This window comes from Sitophilus oryzae, unplaced genomic scaffold (genome assembly GCF_002938485.1).
Source record: "Sitophilus oryzae breed Bouriz unplaced genomic scaffold, Soryzae_2.0 scaffold_359_pilon_pilon, whole genome shotgun sequence".
Classification (NCBI taxonomy): domain Eukaryota; kingdom Metazoa; phylum Arthropoda; class Insecta; order Coleoptera; family Curculionidae; genus Sitophilus; species Sitophilus oryzae.
Genome location: NW_022146928.1, coordinates 1,882,961 through 1,906,145, shown reverse-complemented (window position 1 = coordinate 1,906,145; position 23,185 = coordinate 1,882,961). Strand labels below are relative to the sequence as shown.

The window sequence follows — 23,185 nt, the reverse complement described above, 5'->3', positions numbered from 1 at the left end:
AAATGCAATGATGAATCCCGAAAATCCCGGGATTAAAGAAAATACAATCCCGGGATTTCGGAATTGAAAAAATGTCCGGGATCCCGGGATTGAATGCCCTACTTAACGGCTTAGCATCACAGGATCGGACTAAGCTTTAGGCAGATTTCTGAAATATAATATACAGGGTTGTTCACCACATACGACACGGAGTATTGTAGCTAAACGATGAGATTTTTACAAATTGTAAGTTTTGGGTTCGATGAAGGACTATTAGAGGTACAATTTAAAAATAATTTTACAAGATACAGAGTGTCCCAAATAAGTAAAAAATATCAAAGTTGTATTTTTTTAAATGGAATACCCTGTATATTATTACATTTTTAGTTTCTACGATTAAAATAAAGGTAAATTTGATTAAGGTTTATTATACTTAAACCTTATCGTTTTTGAAATATTTTCAATTTTGTGAAATTGCAGTAAAAATTTTAAGGCTTCATTTCTCCAAGGGTATCACAGTTTTTAATACTAAATATTTACTGAAGTTTATTTACTGATCAGTTATTGTGTTGCAATAATAAAAATAATACTACCTTATACAGAGTGTCTAAAAATTTATTTTAAATAATTATTAGCTTCAAACTTGGCAATAACTTGTTTAATTTAAATGGAACACCCTGTATATTTTACGAGAATCAGATGCACAATTTAATTGTCTATCAAATTATATTATACCATTTTTTACCTATCTCTTTAAGTTTCCGTAGAAAATGCATTTTCTTGTAATTTAGAACTTATTTATCAATATACCCAAGGACTATTGACATTTTAGATTATTTTTAAAGATGTACCAAATTTTTAAAGAGTGCAGATACTAATATTGTCGATATAATTCGTTTATTTCATTAAAAAATTAAAAAAAACTGTTTAAATATTTGTTAAAGAGGACCAATTAATATGATTCCAGTATTCAAACTACATTAACTGACTGTTTGCGTTGATTAATAATAATTGCTCCAAATACTAAAAAACTGAATTTTGTATGGGCATTAGACAGTGCGATAAAAAGTAACACCTTAAAAATGATATTTCATTTTTTAATAAATGCTTATTTATAACAACAAAGACTTTAATTTGGTAACTTATTATTATATTGATTTCTGACTCAAAAATCCACATTTACTTATAATAATTTATTAACGAACACAATTAAGCATGTCATTAATTAGTATATGGGCGGAAATAATGGTGTTATATTTAATTAATGGTATACTCTTTTATAAAGATTTAAATAGTTTTCTTTTTGCATACAAATGGGCTAGTAATATTATCGTTTTGCTAAAAACGATAATATTACTAGTCTGTACATTTTGTACATTTGTTGCTTTAAAAACAATCTAAAATGTCAATATTCCATGGATATATTGATAAATGAGGTCTAAATTATAAGAAAATGCATTTTCTACGAAAACTTGAAGGGATAGGTAAAAAATGGTATAATACAATTTGATAGACAATTTAATTGTGCATCTGATTCTCCTAAAATATTCAGGGCATTCCATTTAAATTAAAGAAGTTATTGCCGTTTAAAGCTAATAATTATTTAAAATAAATTTTTAGACACTCTGTATAAGGTAGTATTATTTTTATTATTGCAACACTATAACTGATCAATAAATAAACTTCATTAAATATTTAGTATTAAAAACATTGATACCCGAAGAATTTTACTGGAATTAAATAGAATTTTTACTGCAATTTCACAAAATTGAAAATATTTCAAAAACGGTAAGGTTTAAGTATAATAAACCTTAATCAAATTTACCTTTATTTTAATCGTAGAAACTAAAAATGTAATAATATACAGGGTGTTCCATTTAAAAAAATACAACTTTGATATTTTTTATTTATTTGGGACACTCTGTATCTTGTAAAAATATTTTTAAATTGTAGCTCTAATAGTCCTTCAACGAACCCCAAACTTACAATTTGTAAAAATCTCATCGTTTAGCTACAATACTCCGTGTCGTATGTGGTGAACAACCCTGTATATTTCCTTGGGTCATACACCCGCTTTATCCTGAGAGCGACCCGAACACTAGAGGTGTGTAGTTCGTGAACGAACTAGTTCCAATGAACTATTCCGACGCCGGAATGAAAGGAACTAGTCCCTGGTTTCTCAAAGAACTAGTTCCTCAGGACCTGTTCCGGGATCGAGACTGTGACCGATATAGAATAATATGCGACGGCGACGGATCGGCTAGCGCGCGTAGCCCGATGGTAGGCAGGAGTGGGGAGTGCGGAGTGCCAACCGTACGTTATCGGATCCGGACCTAGAGGAACTAAAGTAAATAAAAGACTAGTTTACGTACGAACGGATCGGGCCAGCGCGATCGATGCTAGGCAGGAGTGGGGAGAGCCAGCCGTATGCCGTATGCGTATTTGGCCGTATGTTATCGGATCCGGACCTAAAGGAACTAGAGGAACTAAATAAAAGACTAGTTTACGTATGGATCAGCCAGCGCTATTGATGCTAGGCAGGCGTAGGGAGTGCCAGCCGTATGTTATCGGATCCGGACATAGAGGAACTATTAAAAGACTAGTTCACGGGAATCTATTCAGTCGGCAGATCCGAGATATACTACAAAGCGACGACGATGGATTCGGCCTTGTCTATTGCCACAGCCGGCACGGCTTAATTACTACAGAAAATTGTCGTGGATACTGTTTTTGATTTTTAGTTTGTTTTTTAAATATTTTATGGGAATGTTTCACTTTAGGTCCCTAAAATTAAGAAATATCTTATAAAACGAAGTAGATATTCTGAATTTTTAGACAAAAAAAAGCTTGAAGTGAGGATTCGTAAAATTTTTGTAATATTTGCTCCAATTGATTTGTGATATAGCTTTTTAAATTCTGATTTGAGTGTTTTATTTTTTTTATCCGCAATAAAACTTACCTATATGTTTTTAACATACACAATTACACGTCTCGTTATATCTCCGTACATTATAAAAATTATACAGATCATACGGTTAATAGTTCTGACTGACAACGAAACGCATTAGCAAGCAAGGGGGATGTCAATGTTAGTCGGGAACTATTGTGAACTAAAGACCTAGTTCAAGAAATTATTCCACTGGAGGAACTAGAACTAAGGAACTAGAATTCCTACCTCTAACCCGAACGGTACAGCGTAATAGACTCTCAAGATCGAAGAAAGAACAGGAACCAGATCTTGATCTCTTGCCTCTTACTGTAGCTGATCCGTTGTTTGGGTCCTTGCCTTTTAATGTTAATGATTGCTGCTGGAAATGTTATTATGTCTTAAACGAATATTCCCATAATTAAATCTAAATGAGTAAAAGCAACATTGCAATATTTTTGCATAAATTATGTTTTTTATGTTAGCTTCGCGTAGAGATCTTAAGTACACACCGTTTCATAAATAAACTTTCGCCTTTCTTCGAGTATTAAATAATTCTATAACGTATGTAATAGATTATGATGGACGTAGAATAAGCAGATTATTGACCTGCCATAACTTTCCTTTTACATTTTACTATATGTTTTATGTGTGTATCAAGTTACGTTTTGACTAAATATAAACACTTCTTCGCTAAACGAACTTTCTTTTTGATGTTGGTACATTCTCAGTTACATAACAACTTTCTTCTTGTAATTGCTTGCTTAATAAGTTACTTAACATCTCAGATATTATCAAGGAATTACATAGCTATACACAAGTGAAGTTCTTTAAATAAAATTAGATTTTCTTAAGCGAGAGAATATTTTTATACAGGGTGAGTTTCCTATGATGTTCTTTATGGGTATCTCGGAAACTACTGGAGATAAAGAGTCGGATAAATAGGGAAAGAATTGCAGTTTTGTGGAGCCATAAATATGCGTCTTTCAGATTTTTGAAAAAGTTTATAGCTTACTAGATATTTCGAAAAAACAAATTTTGGCTATTTTAAAAATTGTCCCTAATTCCATTATAATCTATTTTAGACAAAAAGTTTTCAGATAAAAGTTGTAGATAATCACATCCCTAATGAGTTTGTGTTCTGCGATTTTTTCTAAAGCCTGTCATTTTTGATATATGACACAAACATATGTTTTTTTAAATGGAAACTATAGTTGGCCATGGCTTCATAAAAAACGCCATTTTTTAAGCTTTTCAGCGATATAAGCTATAATATGTTTTTTTCGCAAAATTACTGAGTTATAGCCGATTCTTGACTAATTTCACTTTAGCCATGGAAACAAGTTCAATCGTCGTTGCTTTCAGACATGTGAAACTGTCACATCCAAACTTTGTAAATTAAAATAAACAAAAATTGTAAATATGAATTTTTCAAATGAAGAAAAGCCTGTGGGATTATTGGTTCAACTTTTCTTGGCCATACAGTTTCGAGGATACGTTGATCGGCGAACGTTACTTACGTTTTCTAGAGAACGGTTTTCAAGACGTGTTAGAAAAGTTAAATTTAGATAGTCGCGCATTAATAGAGTGGTTCCAACATGACTTTCATGTTGGAATGTGGGGGGGGGCACAATGAAAGAAATGTTAAAAATTATTTATATCATAATTATCTAGACTGAGGGATAGAAAGAGGTGGACCAATTGCATGGGCCTCCTCGATCACCTGACCTATCTATTTTAGATTTTTTTATGCGGTATGGTTAACAACAAGGTTTAAAAAAGAATTTATGATTTAAGAAAGGCACTCGAAGAGGCGGTACAGGAGAAGTTTAATTAAGTCGACCGGTCGTTCTGTGAAAACGTTTTGTCTAAAATAGATTATAACGGAATTAGGGACAATTTTTAAATTAGCCAAAATTTGTTTTTTTCGAAATATCTAGTAAGCCATGAACTTTTACAAAAATCCGAGAGGCGCATTTTTATGACTCAAAACTGCAATTCTTTCCCCATTTAACCGACTCGCTATCTCCAGTAGTTTCCGAGATACCCATAGAGAACATCGTAGGAAACTCACCCATTACGAAAAACACAACTTCGATGTGTAACTTTTTTTGGCGACACCATGTATATATTTTTATAAAATGCTTTAAATTAACCTACATATGCTCCCAAAATTTCATTTCCATATAAACTACCGTTCTCCTTGGAGCCACAGCGTCGTATGTCGTATGAGAGGCGCCACCCTGTATTATTTGCAAATAACTTCAAATACTTGCTTTGACGGAAAAAAGTGACGTCAAAGTGACCTTTGTAAAAAAGTACATAATATAGAAAAAATAAAAGTTGCCTTGTATAGTAATACATAATAAAAAAACCTTATTTTAAATAATATTTATTATTTAAATATTTTTATTTATTTATATTATATATATTATTTTAATTGTTATAATAATAACCACAATTATATCGCATCAGGAAAAATAAATAACCATTTATTAGGCCGGAATTTCCGCAAACGCATTTTTAATTATCTATGGAGAATGAAAAACTTGTAACATTATTAATTACTTGTTAAAAAATGGTTCATTTCAATCGAATATCAATATCTTGTATAATAACATTTAATTTTTTCATATTGCCAAGGTGTTTTTAGAAACTTGTTTTTAATAGTTCACATTTTTTGTGATGCTATTTTTTATATAAACGTTTTATTTCCGTAATGCCTTACGGGAATGAAGAAATGAAGCGACTGAAATATTTATATCTATTAATACATTTTATTATTACCATCCTTTTACTATCGATAGTTGCGCCTCGGTGGTACGAAAGTACTACCATTGCACGCAGGCCGCTATCTCCCGTTCGGACTTAATATCTAACCGATACTTTCCGACAAGTCGGAATTAACTATCTCTGCGCTGTGGTTGTCATTTTGTGGATCTCCCAAGCTCACCTGATGATGGAGTAGGGCTCCGAAACCGGTAGTGAGAGCAGGTTGATCCGCATTATGACAAACACAGCGTAGAATTAAATTTCTATATTAGCAGTTAAGTGGCAAGAATCCTTATATAATTTTATTATATACCTCTACTGCAAGAAATTTGTTTTCTATTTTTATAATTAGGCTTGCCTGAAAAAAAGCCTTTTATCATCCTTTTACTATCGATAGTTGCGCCTCGGTGGTACGAAAGTACTACCATTGCACGCAGGCCGCTATCTCCCGTTCGGGACTTAATATCTAACCGATACTTTCCGACAAGTCGGAATTAACTATCTCTGCGCTGTGGTTGTCATTTTGTGGATCTCCCAAGCTCATCTGATGATGGAGTAGGGCTCCGAAACCGGTAGTGAGAGCAGGTTGATCCGCATTATGACAAACACAGCGTAGAATTAAATTTCTATATTAGCAGTTAAGTGGCAAGAATCCTTATATAATTTTATTATATACCTCTACTGCAAGAAATTTGTTTTCTATTTTTATAATTTGGCTTGCCTGAAAAAAAGCCTTTTACCATCCTTTTACTATCGATAGTTGCGCCTCGGTGGTACGAAAGTACTACCATTGCACGCAGGCCGCTATCTCCCGTTCGGGACTTAATATCTAACCAATACTTTCCGACAAGTCGGAATTAACTATCTCTGCGCTGTGGTTGTCATTTTGTGGATCTCCCAAGCTCACCTGATGATGGAGTAGGGCTCCGAAACCGGTAGTGAGAGCAGTATTGCCAACTTAGCGGAATATCCGCTAGATTTAGGGGAATTTAATTTGATTTGACGGAAAACTATAAGCAGTTGCGGGCAGCGGATTTTTTAGCGGAAAACGCAAGTCCACTTTGATGCAATACTTTCGGTAAGATATGGGCTAAAAAGGTTAGATAAGTGTTGCAATGATTATATCTTACCTCTTGATGTCCTTAACAAAATAGGTACCAAAGAATGTTATGATGATAAGGATGACATGATGATTGATTTTAATATAGATCTCACTATAAATACGCGATTTGAATTTGTTATTTTATTTTTTTGAGTTGTTTTTAGATATTATAGGTAATAATGAGAATACCTAAATTTTATTTTTGCATTTCTCCGTTAATAAAGACTTTAACATATCAAGTAGTACCTTGCGTTTATTTATTCAGTTAAAAATAATTTTAAATGATAGCAATAACAAGCAATTTCATCAATATCATTAATGTATAATGTATTTATAAACCCAGTTATTTAGCGGATTTTAAGCATCGATCTAGGGGATTTCATTTTTTAGCAGTTGGCAACACTGAGTGAGAGCAGGTTGATCCCGCATTATGATAAACACAGCGTAGAATTAAATTTCTATATTAGCAGTTAAGTGGCAAGAATCCTTATATAATTTTATTAATACATTTTTATACAGGGTTGTTCACCACATACGACACGGAGTATTGTAGCTAAACGATTAGATTTTTACAAATTGTAAGTTTTGGGTTCGTTGAAGGATTATTAGAGCTACAATTTAAAAATATTTTTACAAGATACAGAGTGTCCCAACTAAGTAAAAATATTATAGTTGTATTTTTTAAATGGAACTCCCTGTATATTATTCTATTTTTTAGATTCTACGATTAAAATAAAGGTAAATTTGATTAAGGTTCATCATACTTAAACCTTACCGTTTTTGAAATATTTTCAATTTTATGAAATTGCAGTAAACATTTTAAGGCTTCATTTCTCCAAGGGTATCAAAGTTTTTCATACTAAATATTTACTGAAGATTATTTATTGACCAGATATTGTGTTGCAATAATAAAAAATTTACTACCTTATACAGAGTGTCCAAAAATGTATATTAAATAATTACTAGCTTTAAACGGCAATAGTGTGTTTAATTTAAATGGAACACTCTATATATTTTGCGTGAATCAAATGCACAATGTGATTGTCTATCAAATTGTATTATACAATTTTTTACCTATCTCTTCAAGTTTTCGTAGAAAATGCATTTTCTTATAATTTAGACCTCACTATACCCATGGAATATTGACATTTTAGATTATTTTTAAAGATGTAACAAATTTTCCAAGAGTACAGATACTAATATTGTCGATATAGATCGCTTATTTCATAAAAAAAATTAAAAAAACTGTTTAAATATTTTTGTTAAAAAGAACCAATTAATATGATCCCAGTATTCAGACTACATTAATTGACTGTTTATGTTGATTAATAATAATTGCTCCAAATACTAAAAAACTGAATTTTGTGTGTGTATTAGACAGTGTGGTAAAAAGTAACGCCTTATAAATTTTATTTCATTTTTTGACGAATGCTGATTTATAAAAACAGAGACGTTTATTTTCATAATTTATTATTATATTGATTTCTGAGCCAAATCCACATTTATTTAGAATACTTTATTAATTAAAACAATTTAAAAGTATGTAATTAACTAATTTTTGGTCGGAAATAATGGTGGTATATTTAATTCGTATACTCTTTTATAAAGATTTAAATAGTTTTTTTATAATTTATATAAATTATAAATTAATTTAAAAAAATACAACTATGATATTTTTTACTTATTTGGGACACTCTGTATCTTGTAAAAATATTTTTAAATTATAGCTCTAATAGTCCTTCAACGAACCTAAACTTACAATTTGTAAAAATCTAATCGTTTAGCTACAATACTCCGTGTCGTATGTGGTGAACAACCCTGTAGAGTTTGAACTACACACATGGCCAAAATTATTGCATATATCTTTTAAAAATATACGGAAAGTAAATTAAAGAATCTTTTTTTATACATAGCTTTGAAAATCTGTAATAAACATTTTTTTGTTAAAATTGATATGGTAAACAATGTTTATCCTTCAGACCCAATATTATTACAAATTCTTGCACATTTCAATTTGTGGTCTCTTGGGTTTCAGAAGAAATTTGACCATTGTTTTGGCCTTAAAATGCCTAGAAACATTATTTCACAGTTTAATATAGTCAGAATAGTAAGACTGTCTCAACAGGGCTACCGGCAAGTTGCAATAGCTGAAATTGTAGAAGTTAACCAAAGTGATGTTTCGCGAATATTAAAAACAAATCACTGAGCACGGTATAATGCACGGAGCACTAAACCTCTTGTTTTTACTGATGGCACAATGACAAGTGCCTTATATCTTAGAGACGTTTTAGAGCCTATTGTGCCTCCGTTTCGAGGGGCAGTGGGGGATGAATTTGTTTACATGGACGATAATGCACTTTAGGGATTCGCGATTGCACTTTAGGGGTTCGCGAATTTTGTGAGGAAGAGGGTCTCCAGATATGAATGTGATCGAGCATGCTTGGGACATGCTAAAACGCCATATTGCTAAAAGGAATGATCCCCCCCGTACCTTAAATGAATTGAAAATTGCTGCCTGCGAAACATGGGAAGCATAATTGAGAGCATGCCACGTCGTCTCACAGCTTGCATTGAGGCTCGAGGAGGCAATACAGACTATTAGTTGTGAGAAATATAATTAACATTGTTTTCAATATTTTCTGTTTAAAATGAAATTTGTTTTCGTTGATTTTCACTCATTATGAAATAAAATTATAAAAACAGCCTAGTTGCACTTAGATTTTTAATTTTATATTAGTTAGTCGTGTAGCAAGCCAATATGTCCAAAATATCAAAAAAATCATATTAGGTTCAAAATAAAATAAAAATATCGTTATATGCAATAATTTTGGCCATGTGTGTAATTCAATTTAGGTTCACCCGCAGATCAAAATACAAGAGTTTTGGAACGTGACAGGCCAAGCTCTGTATATAACTTTTTGCGGTACTTCCTATACATTACCTAATAATCGATCGTTCCCATACATATCAGCGACCCTGTATAAAATCTCAAAGAGTTTTTTTGTCCCATCCATTCATTGTTACCGCTTCATCAATCTTGATTATTCTTTTTTTAAATAAAAGGTTGTAGATTCTTATGTAGATTTGCAGATTGTTTATGAAGCATTTTTATATTGTTTAATCGCTATTTCTTTATGTAAAACGAATAACAGCGCTTTCAGATGGTGCGGATCGTCAAGCGTCCGCGCAGTTCGTCCGCCTGTTTTTTTCAAGATAGCCGTCGGACGAAATCATCCGGACGGAGCATACGCGACCCATATGAAATTGTTGCGGTTACTCATGGTACTTGTTCGAAGTCGCGGAAGCTCCGCGCGGTGGGTCCGCCCCATCTAAAAGCGCTGTAAATGATATGAATTTCTGGCCTATTTTTTAATAAAATATTTACTTTGCGCTCTAACAGCGTTTTCAGATGGAGCGGAGCGTCCGAGCGGACCGTCCGTCGTGTACCATGAACTTAGATGAATTTCACATGGGTCGCGTTTGTTCCGTTCGGATGAGCTATATTGAAAAAACATCCGCGCGGACGCTCCGGATGATGATTGTCGAGTGAATACTAAGGATCAATTAAACAGCGCTTTCAGATGGAACGGACCGTCCGCGATTTTGAGCAAGTAGCATTAGCACGCATTAGTTTATATGAACAATTTCACATGGGCGCGTATGCTCCGTCCGACGGAGTTCGTCCGACGACTATCTTGAAAAAACATGACGGAAGGTCCGTCGCGGACGGTCCGCTCCATGTGAAAGCGCTGTTTAATTGATCCTAGTATTCACTCGACAATCATCATCCGTTTTCTATAACGTAACATTTTCCACTCTTGACCGAATGAACTCGACGGCCATTCGACTGTTACATAGATTGCATCGTCCCACATTGCAAAATACAGTTCGTTGTTGTGAGGGACTAGTTTTAGTTTTTTTTTTCTGTAATTGCGACGGTAGACGCAATTGCACGTTATTAGTATGATCATGCCATGGAATTAGAGTGGAAAACGGCGTGTTGTAATAGTTAAAAGTCTGCTGTGAGCCACAGCCTGTGGCATAGTTCAAATCTGGTATAACCTGATTTTTTTTATTATTATTAGAAAAGTTAACGGTTAACAAATAGAACGGTATCACTATGATATCGTTTAACAAAACAAAGAAGAGGGTATTTTAGACAAAACGCCACATACTGAAAAAACATTAAAAAGGACTATTTCTTACTTTCACACATCAAGAAACTTCCTACAATTATTATTATATTTACCAATATAACTTATGTACTAATAATGTTTTTTGCCGACCATACCAACAGGTATGGTAGGCTATTAAGATCGGCAAAAAAAAATTTTTTTTAATTTCACTCAAAATGAGTTATTTGGGTCATAAATGACCTAAATACATTCAATATTTTCGTGGTGTCTGTCCGTCTGTAACACGATAACTCAAAAACCGCTAAACCGATTTTAACAAAATTTGGCAAAAAATACTGTGGTAACCGAGAATCTGGCTATTAGTTTTTAGTGGGGGTGGGGGTTGGTAAGGGGGTATGGGAGGGGGTTAAAACATTTAAAAAAAATCGTAACTCCAAAATTACAGTAGCTAGCGAAACGCGGTTTTCAATTTAAGATTAGGAATAATATTTGCAACAAAATTTGTTATGACATCAAAATCAGTCAAAACCGCAGTTTTTGAGATATTCCGTGTTTCCGTAGTCCGTTTTTGAGAAAATCCGTGTGGAGAACTCCAAACTCTCATCGGACGCGACCCCAGGTGGCGGATAGGGGAAATAACCGCGGACCAAAATTGGAAAAATTCCTTTACTTTGAAACTAAAAGAACTGGCTTCCAACTTTTTATTAACATATTTTAGTATGGGCGGCTATACGTGCCTCCCGGCGCCAATTTTTTTTAATATTGCACAGGAATAAATAAATCACAACATAAATAAAACAAAATATTTTATTAATAATAACACTTATTGAATTTTATACCTTAAAAGTTGATTAATTAACTTTAATCTTATTTTTTTAAACCAGTAGGTATATCTTTTGACATTATCTCTCTGCAGTACTAACATCTATTATTTACCTGCCGTATGATGTCGTTATTTTACAGCTACTCCAAGTTTTTAGTTCTATATACGATATGGTATTCAGACTTTATTGGTGGTAGATAAAACTCTCTGAACACCGAATATTAACTATAAACTATAGCTCTGGGTCTACAGTTAATTTTTCATCGATTTTTCCTCCACTTAACTTAAAAAAACACGAAACATACGTAATAACACGAACCAAAATGCAATAGCAATTCAAAAATATAACCTATAATTTGGCAAGAGTTTGACAAGCCTCAAAAATCTTAAGTCGAGTTCATACGCATGTGCGTCCATGCATCGTTCATCGTTCCATCACTCCAATAATATTGAAATATGATCTGGTTATTTTTTAAATAAACCAAATACAACTTGTTAAAAACAACAAGAGACGACGCATGACGGATTTATATATAAACCCATCCATAGTTAACTTAAAAAATATTAGAAACTATATACATAATATAGTTTTAGTTTTAGTTGATATAATTTAGTTGAATAAATAGATTGGTATGGACGTCATCTGCTTTTTTTCTGTCATCGTCTGACGAAATCTTCCATGAGTAATACAACAGAGTATACCAGGGGCGGCTTGTCCTATGAGGCAGATGAGGCAGTGCCTCACCAATACATTTGAAAAATTACACGTATTAATCGATACATCTTTAATCACAAAATTATATTTTTTTCCCTATTTGCATCAATAATAATTGTATTTTTTAACCGTCATTCTACAATAAATTACGTCGATGGTATTCCTTTAAACGCGCTTTCTTTCCCATATGCGACAAACTCGACGATGTATTGTATATCCATCTCATTTGTTCTCTACGAAGTATATGTGCAGAGGTTTGCCTAGCGTATTGTGGTATATCGCACTGACGGAGCGACAGCGTTTACTGGAATCTTAACTCTATAGAATGAAAAGAAAAAGCATAGGCAAAACCTTTAGTTGAAGAGAGATAAAATGTATGGAGTAGTAGCGCGTAAAAAGACCGTATTGAGGCGAGCCTCAAATGTAAATTTGAACCTTAAAAGCTGTTCGTTAAAAATATGTATCACTTCCCGATCAGCCCGAGAGATTTTAGGCGACAGGCTGAAAATGCAGAATGGCATTATTTGGGAATTTGGCTTAGTTTGAATCAGAGTTTGAATTAATTCTGCCGGTTATTACACTGTTTTGACTACGTTTTTTAATGTGAATTGCATGTTTCATTAGGTACTCTTTTTACTGATTATTGTACATATTAAGTAAATACCTAAAAAGTGGGCAGTGACTTATTGTTGATTGATATGATGATTTAGAGGGACCATGCATCATCAGAGGACTTCCCCAGGTAAAGTTTTTCGAATCATTTCTAGATAAATTGTGTATAGTCAAAAAGTAAAGCGACCTGTTTCGACAGATTTCGTTTTGTTTTATTTTTATAGGATGGGTAGAAAAACAAAATTTTACCATACAGAGTAAAATATAAGGGAAAATATCCTGAGGTCGCTTTGATAAAAATTTGCTGTTGCAATAGCCCTATGTAATAGGTACCGTATGATCGAGAAAAAACGGCGTCAGCGTTGGCTATGAAATGAAGATCGCTGTCATTTTATATGTAAATTTATATGGGAAATGTCATCGATCGTGATTTCCCAGCCAACTGGACGCCGTTTTTTTTTTCGATCATTCGGTATAATACTGCGAATTATATTACATAAGGCTATTTTCGCAACTGCTAAAAATTTAGAAATATTTTAAATACAAAAATGTGCGCTTTTTAAGTATGTAGGTATCTAAAATACTAAAAATAATATCTATACAGTGTCTATTGGATTTAAAAAAAACTGAGATATAGCATTATAATATTGCAATGTTGGCCGCGCCATAAAAAAATCCCTGTGAATGTGAATTTTTCTCGGATTTCTTCTTTTATCCTACATACCTCGCTATATTATACATACTAACGTACTTAAGCAATATATGTCAATAAGTTAAATTCACTCCAGGTGTTTACCACTTTTTAAAAGATGAAATTTTTCAAATATGAATTATCATGGAAATACCGTATATATAGTGCTTCAAATAAATCAATAGTGTGATGTATGCTGAATTTTATGCTGAACCCAATTCTGTATAGAAAAATGGTAATGCGATTGCATTTTTAAAGAAAATATTTTTTTAGGATATGTACTTTTTTTTATATAGAACTTCTACGTACTAATGGCCACCCTATATACATACTAATAAAAATTCTCTTCTAATGTGCCTCACCATCTTCCAGTGCTACGAGCCGCCCCTGGAGTATACATTGTTTTATTCTTATTTACTAATGGTAAAAATATTAAAACATAATGTACAGATTTTATGGTCAATGAACCCAATGCAGGGTTATAGACAATAGATATTTGGACATATATTTTCTGAACTTTCTATTTCCACTTGCATCTAATTTTATTAGGGTCATATTTTGAGAGTGATCTTAAGAAAGTTATGCACTAAAGACTAGCAATCATTTTTAATTTGTTGTTTGTAAATATTTTCCAAAGAAAAGTTATTATTACACAGGGTGCTACAAATTCGAGGTACGTGCATTGGTATCTCAGAAGCCGTAATAGATACGAAGATGGTTAAATTGGGGCAAAGTTGCGCCTTGGGATGTTTACCAAGATGCCATCAAAAAAATTAAAAAAAATTCAAAGATTGCTGAGCTTTTACGGATTTTTTTGATAATCGATTTTATTTTTTCCTGTCGTTACTTTTTAGAAAATCAAAAATAGTTTTTTAGTACCTACTTAAAAAAACGAAGTTTGGAGTAGAATTTTGAGGGTCCAATTTTTATTTTTTATTAGTATCCTTGAAACTAGGAAAAACACACATATTTAATAATATCCTAGAATATGTAAAGTGATCAGAACGGAAGCCAAAATTGTAAAAATGTACATGATGTTCCATTTAGAAAAATCATCCCGATCCAATCACACTTTTTTTGAGCCATCCTGTAGAAGTTAAAATATTTTCCTAAAATAATCCAAATATATACTTTAACAATGTATCGGGTGCGTCTCAAAAGTGGTTCACCCCTATAACTTTTTTATTTTTTCAGTTTAAAAAACGAGATTTGGTATGTTAGTATATGACATAAATTAGGATTGATTGACGTATACAATTGTTTTTGGTTACTTCCTGTTTCACCGGAAATGACTACTTAAAACTTTTGATTTTTAAATCACACGCTCGGTATTTTTTTACTTTATTTGATAGAAAATGACATTCTGAACAAGAATGACATCCTCGGACATATCATATGTCAACTTTTTACATTTTCGCATATGGTTTATTTGAAAGTATAACTTGCGGTTTGCAACGAAAATTTGACTCGAAATACCAAGTGTGGGGTATCAAATTATTCGTAAAAAATGCATTTTCCAAATATGCTAATGAGCCACCCTCGTTCTATTTGAAAAAATTGAGACATGATAAAAAATACGATTTGTGCATTTTCTAACTGGCCAGGACAAGACACTAAAAACATTAGACGATCAAATCTATTTTTCCAAGGCTCCTTGATTAAGAATAAGTGTTTTTGACATAGCCATAGCACTCTAAATTGAATTATAAAATACGATTTTTTATTAAGCGAGAATGTCAAAAGTTGACATATGATGATATGTAATTCTATTTAGAATGTCATTTTCTATCGAATAAAGTAAAAAAATACCGAGGGTACCATTTAAAAATCAAAAGTTGTCCGGTGACCGGTGAGTCATTTCCGGTGAAATAGGAAGTGACCAAAAACAATTAAATACGTCAAACAATCCTAATTTATGTTATATACTAACATACCAAATCTCGTTTTTTTATCTGAAAAAATAAAAAACTTATAGGGGTGAGCCACTTTTGAGACGCACCCGGTATACTTATACAAAATTTCTAAGTGTTTTATTATAGGAGCTATATACAGATGCGCGACGCATTATTGCTACACCCAGTATAATTAAATGCATATTTTACTTCTTTATATCTATTTTCCTATATACTAAGTTTTATTTTTAATAATTTACTAAGTTAGTTGTTTAACGAGACCGGAAATTTTTACTTATTTCAACCTTCTTTGTTCTCCGAGTGATACTTATATTACGCCAAATATCCTTTTTACAATCTTCGCAATGACCTCAATATAAACAAAATGTTGTCATCCTGTAATACTATAAAGTAATTTCAAAATTCAGTACATATACTTATTTTTAAAATTTACTTTTACAAGTTTAAATGTTTAATAAGTTTAATTACATGTTTTTTTAATTACTTATACAGGGTGTTCCTGACATGCTAATATTTAAGGGGGTGATTCTTGGACCTATCATATTTTGCGATATAATTAATAGATATTTACCGATATTCTTTATTAGAATTTGTTTTCTTGGTTGAGCAAACAACGGTATTGTAATTAATTATGAACAAACAGGAAGATGTATATAATGTAAAATAACCCTGAGTTAACAGAAAGAAATAAGGAAAACAGGTTAAAATCGATTTTGTATCGTATACCGTCTATCTACATCAGTATATCATTAACTATTCTGTGATCACTATTTATATAATGCTAATTTGACGATAATATTGATCAAATAAAATCGAATCGAAAAATCAGTTAAAGCTGCTTTATCTCTGTTTTAACGTGCACCTTTCAGTTCTTTTAAAAAATTGGCGCCAGGAGGTACGGATAGCCGCCCATTCTAAAATATGTTAATAAAAAGTTGGTTGGTAGTTCTTTTAGTTTCAAAGTAAAGGAATTTTTCCAATTTTTTTTTATCTCAGAAACTGCGACTTTGACTGATTTTGATGTTATTACAAATTTTGTTGCAAATATTATTCCTAATCTTAAATTGAAAACCGCGTTTCGCTAGCTACTGTAATTTTGGAGTTACGATTTTTTAAAATTTTTAACCTCCTCCCATACTCCCTTACCAACCTCCCACCCCCACCAAAAACTAATGGCCAGATTTTCGGGTGCCACAGTATTTTTGTGCCAAATTTGAGTTATCGTGTTACAGATGGACAGACAGACAGACAGACACTATGAAAATATTTTGTATTTAGCTCATTTATGACCCAAATAACTCATTTTGAGTGAAATTAAAAAAAACTTTTTTGCCGATCTTAATAGCCTACCATACCTGTTGGTATGGTCGGCTAAAAATATATTAATCCCTTTGTGGCAAAAGTTACACCAGAAGTATACAGGGTCGCTTTTATGTACCTATGGAAACGGTCGATTATTAGGTAAAATATAGGAGGTACCCCAAAAAGTTAAATATAAAAGTTATAGGATTTTTAAATATCCTTTAGTAATAAATTTAAGTATACAGGGTCCTTCATAAAGTCGTGGCACATAAAAGTTTAATTTTTTTAATATCACCCATTTTTTTAATAGCACCTTTTTTAATTAACACCCTGTATATTATCCTATATTTCAATTCTTCCTTGAATTCTAAGCATAAATCGAAATGCACACAATGTACAGGGTGGGTCAAATTCGACGCTTTTAAATGGAAACACCCTTTTCTATAGGAGATAGACAAAAACTAATATCGGTGTCTGGAGCTCAATTTTTGTCAAAAACATGTTGGTGAAAACCGCATATCGATATCTGTTACCCTTTCGGAGTTACGGGGTGTTTTTCAAAAATATGCATTTTTAACAAATCGCTGTAACTTTTTTGCTATGGAAAACTTTGTATTTTTATGAAAACAATTCCAAAGTACCTTTTTACGTAGAATTTAATGGTTTAAGTATAATTTTTTTAAAATTAATAATTTAAGAATTATCAACAGAAAAATTGATTTTTTATATGAGACACCCTGTGTATTGTACACCCTTTAATTTATTGAAAAGAATTTAAAATTTCTTTTCCAAAAATATAACACATTTGATATTTTGCTCGATTCCTCTTCGAGATATAGAGTATACTCTATATCTACAAAAATTCGCCCGCTTTAAATAAGTAGGCTTTGAATGGCACCAAAAAAATTCTAGCTGTGAGCATCAATTAAAACGAAAATAATATTTTCTATGACAGATGCAGAATTTTATAACAATTTAAAATATATTTAACCAACATCAACACATTTAAACTATATCTGATTAAAAATAAATAGCAAACCAAGACATGAGATTTTGCTGCTGGTGTTCGACCGTCTTCTGTTATATCGACCATCTTCTGTTATGGACAGACGGGGTCGTTTCTGAACATTTCTCGCGGAATTCATTAACTCAGTGGGGGTGAAAGATACCCTCTCATAACTGCTAAGTATTTCTAATTCTTGTCTAGATTATACGGAAGAATAAGGAACCTTTATTCTACCGCAAATATATCCATAGGATTAGACCTATGGGCACTACGTCAGGTGGCCTCGACGGCCAACGGCTGGGATCTTGGTTAGCTATTCAATTATTCTTGAAATTGGCTGCAAAAATTTGCTGATAACTTCAGCGTTCTGAGGCGGTGCATCTTCTTGCTGGAAAAATATGCTTTCGAGTTCCATTAAGGGCATATCATCAATAAGGGGTCCAAAGCCTACTAGTTAAAAGTGGCGAACTTTTAAAAATTCTGTATTTCGAAGAGGAATATAACAAAATATCAAGTATGCTATATTTTTGGAAAGGTAATTTTAAATTATTTTCGGTTAATTAAAAATATAGAGGGTGTCCCAAATAAAAAAATAACTTTTCTGTTGATAACTCTTAAATTACTAATTTAAAAAAAAAATATACTTATACCATTAAATTCTACGTAAAAAGGTGCTTTTGAAATGTTTTCATAGAAATACAAAATTTTCCATAGCAAAAAAGTTACAGCGATTTGTTAAAAATGCACATTTTTGAAAAACACCCCGTAACTCCTAAACGGTAACAGATATTGATGTGCGGTTTTCACCATCATATTTTTGATGAAAATTGAGTTCCAGACACCGATATTAGTTTTCGCCTATCTGCTATAGAAAACGGTGTTTCCATTTAAAAACGTCGAATTTGACCCACCCTGTACATACCTCAAAGCAACCGTTTCCGATTTATTGACTTTTGAAAATATCACTTAAACAATTCGATTTATTTCGATGTGTTTGGTTTGATTTAATGATGCCATTCTGCTGAAACTGTGATACTGTTATAATGGATTTTAAATTCCTATTAGCTACTAGTAAATTTAAGTATACAGGGTCGGTAATAAAGTTGTGTCATATTAAACTTTATTTTTTTAATGGTATATTATTGCATATTTCAATTCTTCCTTCAGTTTCAAACAATAATTGTAATACACAATGTATGTACATAAATTGAAGAATTGAAATGTTAAACGAAAATTTTGTAATTTCTAGACTTGCTATGATCGATCCTTTTATACGTATATAAATGCTAACTTGAGAACTAATGTCAAATATTATTAAGTATCACAGTTTCGGCAAAATGGCATCGTTAAATGAAATTGAACATATCGAAATTAGGTATATAATTAAATCAAATAGTTTAAGCGATATTTTCAAAAGTCAATAACTCGGAAATGGTTGGTATGAGCTACATTGTCTGTATTTCGATTTTTGCTTAGAATTTAAGGAAGAACCGAAATATGCAGTAATATATAGGGGGTTCCATTTAAAAAATGGAACTTTGATGTGCTACGACTTTATGACCGACCCTGTATACTTAAATTTATTAGCCGCTAATAGATATTTATAAACCCTATAACTTTTATATTTAACTTTTTGCGGTACCTCCTATATTTTACCTAATAATCAACCGTTTCCATACATAAAAGCGACCCTGTAATTGACTGTGCAACCAGTCAGGGAAGAGAGAACTGTCACTGTTATACATCCTCTCATTGAACAGATTATAGTTAAATGATTATGTTGCTCTTTTGAAACTATTGGTTCATTTATGGGTTAATTACACGTAATACTAATTATTTACCCGTTAGTGTATAAAAAACTAGTAAAACGATACGTTCTGCACGTAGACCTATGCGAGAATGTAAAGAATTTGGTAAAAACGCAATAACTTCCTTATGAAGATCGAATTTCCAAACGAATTTGGAGTTTTTTTCATGTTAAAGTAGTTAGATGATGAATATTATTGATATTGAGGGAAATACCACTATATTACCTTTATCGTAAAATAGAATGCTCTGCATATTATACCGATTAAACAATTTATGATCAAGCGTGCATTGACTTTCCATATGTCATCACAACATTTAATAAAGGAATATATGGAACATATAAAAAATTAAATCGCATGCAGTGGACCATTGACGATCTGTAGATAAAACATTAATGATTAAAATCATTAGGTTTATTTGTTTGTATGTCCGAACATTTGTTTGTATGTCCGTACTGACAAACCAATGAACGTAAAGCGGGAAGCCCATTATAAACGCCCGGCACGGCACATTTACTGGCTTGGTGCATTCTCCGCCGGTGCTGCCATCATCGGAGAATATCGTAAACAACTAGTGCTTACAAATACACGGGTTTAAATAGCGAGAATACGAAAAATTTATTATTTAATTGTTCTAAAAGTGTTAAGAAGTATAATTTGTGAAAATTCTAAAAATAAAAATAAAAAAGTAAATATTTTGATATCTTCAGGAGGTCTAACTTGTATTATTATAATTTATTATTCCACACTGAGAAAACACTATCGTATCTACAAAGATAATATCCTTACACCAACGATATACTACTTTCCCCATTCCTCGACTATATCACTGCTTTAATCGACATGTATCATGATATTGCTTCTTACGTTTTAATATATTGTGATTGTTTATAGTTGATGCAAAATTGCATCTAACGGTGTTAATCCAAACAGTTTAATTTTATTACTATTTCTATAGGATTCTGTAAATGGAATTTATGGCATATACTTCGAAGGTATATACATACTCGTATGGGACATACTTCGAAGGTATACGTGCAATAAGAACCGTAATCCCGCTATTTTTTGTTTTCAATATCTTCATCAATGTTTTTATACAGGGTTGTTTAATAATAATTATAATAAATTGACTTTGTTGAAGGATTTGAATACAATAAAGTAACATAACATAAATTTCCTATATTCTATTGGGGTCTACAACTGGCGAAATCTAGCCGAGCCAGATTAGATTTAGCATTTTTTAAACATTTATACAGTTTTATAAACAGCGCGTGCTGATCAATTTACTATTCTCATCTTTAAATCGTTATTAGTTCACTACGGTTACTCTACAGCTTGTAGAATGTAGAATGAGTAAGAGGGGGGGTTAATCACTGCGACCTTAAAGATCTATTGTGTGCCCCCCTTCCTTGAGTCATCACACAGTCTATAACCCATCATACCCCTGTTTTAGAGGGGACAGGGTATTTCCCTTAGATTAAGAGGGTATAAAAAGTATTTCCCATCCTCCTCTGACAACTGTTCTTTTTCCGAGGGTGTGTACCCTCGGAAAGGTATGAAGGGTGTGTACCCTTCCACGGTTGGAGTTTGACCCCCCGTGCCGCTCTTTACAGGAGCTTGCCTCCGGCTGAGAAACCCGTGAAGTCGAGGCTGGAGGATCTGTCTCCATTTTCTCCACCTCTTTAACTTGGTCTCTTCTTAGACCTGATACCGCTGTTGTCCCGTATCTATAATAGAGGATATGTCCCTCTTTCTCTATTGCGTCCTTGGATTTGAGGTCAGTTCCTATTGTGAGGACCTGACCATGACCCTCCTCCCTCGAGTTGATGAGTCGCCAACTCGATGTCCTTACATTGAAGGTCTGACCTTGGATAAGGCTCAGCAGGTAGGTGGTGTCTTTCCCCTTGCTCCTCGGCAGAAAGACCGTGATGGCCGCCACTTTAGGGAAGTTTTCTCCATTCACTGCAACCAGTTCCGGCCCCTGCCAATTTTTAAGCTTAGGTGCGATTTCCACCAACCAATTCGCCGATTCTTGAGATACACAATTTATGAGGATCATGCCCACCCGAAACTGTATCCCCGCAAAACGCAGCTGTCCCACATTTTGTAGGTCGTTGTGTTGCGATCCGATCGCCACTACTTCGTCCAGTATAGCCTCTTCTAGAGAGGTTTGCTGGTCGGTGGTCAGAGCAACCTCTGGGAAATTCTTTGGTAGCACCGCCATTTTCACTTGTCCACCAATAGCGGCAAAGCTGGTGATACGTCCCTGCTTGCCTCCCGGTGTTGGACGGCTTTCCATCCTGGCTTTTTTCTCTCCCTGCCGGAGAAGAGATGAGAGGTTCTCGCTCCATCTCTACTCTATAGCTTACTTCGGTATTTTTTATTGTCGATTCTGAACCGTTCTAGAACTGTGATCTGTACAATAAATGTGTATGCATGTACAATGCAAAAAGAAGTAGAAAAAGACTCAAAGTCTCGGTCTCAACGTTTATATACATGTTTCGCTCATACGAGCATCATCAGACAAATACAATTAAAATTAATCCACACACACGTTCACATTTTACATATTAAAACAACACTATCTTCTATCACTGTCTTTTTTTTAAATTTAGACCAGGTCTCTTTGAGAAGAATGGACGCCTTCTTTAAATGTACAATGCATTTCCTATATTTTATTGGGGTCTACACCTGGCGAAGTCTAGCCGAACCATTAGATTCAGAATTTTTTAAACATTTATACAATTTTATAAACAGCGCGTGCTGATCAATGTACTATTCTCATCTTTAAATCGTTATTAGTTCACTACGGTTACTCTACAGCTTGTAGAATGTAGAATGAGTAAGAGGGGGGGTTAATCAATTACAATATATTAAAATTTTAACATATAGTAAACTAGCTAATAATTAAGAAGAGAGTAAGGTGGTAAAATAATAATGTTTCCTTTTATTGTTTCAGATGGAAAGTTTTGATGGATGTTATCTTGTAGATTTGACGATAAATGTTTTTCAGTTTGCAGCAAGAATGACACGTAAGTGTTGGATTATTTCATTATTTTATTACCACAGATTGGGCCTGTACTATCTAATATTATACAATATCTAGATCATATATACTTATATATGATCTAGGATACACTATTATATCAATATACTGTCAAGGTGTATTACTGGTTGCATAACTGCATACTGCTAAATAATCGCAACGTGCATTGAGGAACCTGGCGCATTCGCCAGAAAGTAAAAGAAAATTATAGAATTCTTTAGAAAATTCCAGAAACCATCGCCAGGGGGTATATAAGGCCCGCGCTTTGACAGTTGGACAAGTCTGAAGATAGTCTGAAGTCTGAAGTTTGAAAATACCGCGAAATACCGTTAGAGTAATAGTAGTTGCATAAGT

General features: G+C 33.0%; 1 protein-coding gene across 2 annotated transcripts in view; it reads left to right on the top strand.

The window, feature by feature from the left end:
• The window catches only part of LOC115884993 (ATP-binding cassette sub-family D member), a 132,680-nt gene that overhangs the window by 32,240 nt on the left and 77,255 nt on the right, over positions 1-23,185 (top strand). The window contains exon 2 of one of the 2 annotated variants that reach the window (XM_030903732.1): positions 22,745-22,817. The exons of the other annotated variant lie outside the window; for it this stretch is intronic. The gene's annotated coding sequence lies outside the window, so the exon portion shown is untranslated. The remainder of the gene's footprint in view (positions 1-22,744; positions 22,818-23,185) is intronic. 2 annotated transcript variants of the gene reach the window in all.